The sequence below is a fragment of the Desmodus rotundus genome, chromosome 13 (assembly GCF_022682495.2).
Source record: "Desmodus rotundus isolate HL8 chromosome 13, HLdesRot8A.1, whole genome shotgun sequence".
NCBI lineage: Eukaryota > Metazoa > Chordata > Mammalia > Chiroptera > Phyllostomidae > Desmodus > Desmodus rotundus.
Window position 1 is genome coordinate 78,887,492 of NC_071399.1, and position 3,478 is coordinate 78,890,969.

At 44.6% G+C, this 3,478-nt stretch overlaps 1 pseudogene; it reads right to left on the minus strand.

Annotated features, from left to right (window-relative positions):
- Positions 1-235: 235 nt before the first annotated feature.
- LOC112310155 (serine/threonine-protein phosphatase PP1-gamma catalytic subunit A-like) lies at positions 236-2,948 on the minus strand (annotated as a pseudogene).
- Positions 2,949-3,478: the final 530 nt, after the last annotated feature.

Consider the following 3,478-nt stretch of genomic DNA (forward strand, 5'->3'; position numbering starts at 1 on the left):
AAGTTGTTTACAAAAGGAAGAGAGAATTTCAAAACGAAACTTTTCTTTTCTCCCCTTGGGAGTGAAGTCTTTTATTTGCTGTTGTAACCAGCAAATGCCATTCATTAACTTAAAAAGTGGAAGAGAGAGCCTCGCAGTCATTATTTGATCAAGCTGACCAATACACATTACAGTTTTTAAAACGAAGGTTATATGTTACAATTCCCAACTAGGCAGTGTGAAAGTGACATCTATTTTATTTTTTTGCTTGCTTTGTGATCATAACCTTTGGAATTGTTAAGGATCTCAAGGCATTTGACTTCTTTTTCTCTGCAGGTTTTAGAATCTGAAAAGGACCCATTAGTGTTTTCTCTACACTCATCATGGCACCTGCATTGTCAAACTCTCCACAATAATTGGGTGCAGGAAACAGAGTGATCAAATGCCTCTTTGCAAAAAAAAAAAAAAGAAAAAACAAGCAAACAAACAAACTTGTATCCATCTTCAACCTCCATTGTGCTTATGGAGAAATTTTGCAACCACTTCTGTTACAGAGCAGAAGGCGGGGGTGGTTCACAATAAATTATTACAGAAAGGATTCCCCTTTTCTGTCTCTGGAGGTTCCTTCCCCCACGCCCACCTGCTAGGTTCACAATGCCCGCCGCCAGAGGAAAGACGTCTCTCAATGCCAGAGACTGGTGAAAAGGAAAGGAATTGTTTATTTAAAAGTTACACAAACTTAGAATAATGACCTAATGTCTTCAATAAGATACTAAAGTCCTTTAGAATACCCACAGATGCACAGTCCTTCCCTCTCCCTGTGCCCAGTCCGGGGTACCGTGTCTCAGGAAAAGAAGTAGAAGTCCGTGATTCAGGCTCCCATCACCATCAGCTGTGTGGCTGCTGCAATCTCCAGTTAATCCAAAGCCATGCGGCACCTTCTCATGGCCCAGCAGCAAGAGTCCTTTCTCCCCTTTTCTATGGCTGCAAAGTCTCTCCTGCTGCCTAAGCCACGTGGCAAGAAGAAGCACTCCAAAACCTCGTGGTCCTCCCTACTCTCCTTCAGAACCGCGTGGTCCTTTTCCCCACTTCAGAACCACATGGACCTCTGTCTATCTACTTGCTTCAGAACCTCGTGGTTCCCCCATTTACTTCAGAGCCGCGTGGTCTCTTCTTTCCTTCCCCAAAACCTTTTGGTCCTCCCTACTACTGTGGAGCCGCGTGGTCCCCTCTCTCTATGGCTGCCGGGCCTAGCTTTAAATCCCAGTGCCCAGCTTCCTTTGCAGCCCCATTTCTGACTCCTCCTACAGTCAGTTACACCTGCCAGCATCCCTGTATTCTTCCAGCTTTACTGGGCTGCCATAGTAAGTCTGGGCAGGTGTGGCCCCATGGCATGGAGCCAATCATCTCCACGCTCTCACGCAGGCCCTGTAACCAGGGGGAGTTGCTTCCCAGACCCATCTTGGGTGGAAGTCACTCCCATCTCCCTGGCTCAAAGCAGGGCCACAGCTATTTAACATATCTATGAAGCCAGTTAAAGGTTATAGATATGTTAAATGACTGTGCCAGGGTTAGCTGCAAAGCTCTTGCTACCCAAAACAGCTCTGAATGGCCCTGTTCCATGTGTCCCATCCCCCCTGGCTCAGGCCTGTGGGGATGAGGACATCCTATATACATTTTTCTAATATTTCCTGGACACCCCGAGTCCTGGACCCCATTACAAATCCCTTCTTGGGGCCCTCCTCTTGGCTGCACCCTGCTTCACTTCTGCACCACATGTGAAGGACACTCCTACATTTTTTCACTGCAGGCTAAGGCATATTTATTGGGGTCAGACCACAATATCACGAATAATATCTTGATCTGGGACATCAGCTGGCTGCATAAATCGCTGAGTCTGCTCCATAAATTGAAAATCTGGTGATAAACCTTAGTGACAGCAAAATATTGTCTTACCCGTGGTGGCTGCTATAGGTAAATAGCTCAAGCACTCTGTGAAAGTTTTCCATAGTTTAATGTTATCTTGTTTTACATTCATCATAAAACCCACAAATTCTATTGATGCTAGAACATTTGCGGTTTCCTCTGAGAAAAAAGAAATTCTCAGGACATTTGATTTTGAATGCCGTTAAGAGTCAGGTAGTCTCCAGTGGCTGTTTCTCCAGGTCCACATAGTCTCTCTAAGAAACAGGTAGTTGCTTTGTGGCAGAAAACCACCATACACAAAGTCAAAACAATTCATAGTGCTATTTGCCTTTAGTCAGAATAGGTAGAAAACCAAGGCAGGGAGAGGAAGAGAGAGGTGTCTCACCCATTAATTCAGCGGTCAGGAGCTCAGTCAGATAAGATTACAAGGCTTTCAAACAATCACAATAGAGAGCACAATAGTGCCGGAGGAGGAGAGCCTTTGAAGTGCCCTGGGTATTATTCCCACTATCTGGTAAAGAAACATTTTGCAACTGTATGATTATGCCACGGTCCAGAGAAGGGAGGAGGAGGGAGAACCCAGAAGCTGGCCGCAAGCATAAAACCCCTAAAACCCGAATAGACAGGGCACTCAGACTAGCCTGGTGCCCACTTGCAGCTTTATGCTTGAGTGTATTTCATGAACAATCTTGCTAAGAAATGTCTAGTATACATGTTGTCTCTCACTCCAATGCATTTCTCACCAACAAGACAAGACCCAGGAAGGAGGGAATCCCCTGACTCTGGTCTCCCCGGTAACACTGTTCATGGATATCACCACATATTTTGAGTGGCGCTTCAAATTCTAGCAGATATTTCTAACTGAGAAAGATCTGTTGGGATTTTAGTCACAGCCCTCTGATTCATTCTCCAGCATCGTCCTTGGACCCTCTCACTTCCAGCAGCTGTTGGATGATGCAATCCATGCTGAGTTTGTCTGTATCACTGTTGCCTCCCCCCGCCCACACTCCTGCAGTGCTGGCTGCTAACGCCCAGCAACTCATGCCTTACTTCCTACACCAGGAACATGGGAGCTCCCTGCTTTCTCCTTCCCTCCCAAATGGATGCACCGAATTGTGGTTCACTGTGTGCAGTTGGGTGTTGTACAGTTGGGGTTGGCCAACTGCACTGATGTTCTCAGGAACTGCTATTTTCTTAGATAAAAGTTATTGTCCAAATTCCTGCTGTAATTAAGCACAACATTTCATGTGAGTTAGACGACATTTTCATTTCACTCAAGCTGAGATTGAGTTACAGGCTACCACTCTAGAAACCACAGAATTGCCTTTTATAACTATTGAGATGGGGAAATAGCCAATGGTTCCCTAAAAATTGTTGTAGCCGAACGCACTGTTGGAACTGTTTCATGATAATCGAGCATATAGGACTAACGCTGAACGCTTTAACACATGAATTAAGATTCAGAAACTATATGAGCCATCTATAATCTTCTCCTTTGTTAAAGGACTTCATAATACTATTTTTAAACCTTCCAAAATAATACTTTTATTGAAAGAGATTTCAATATCTATAA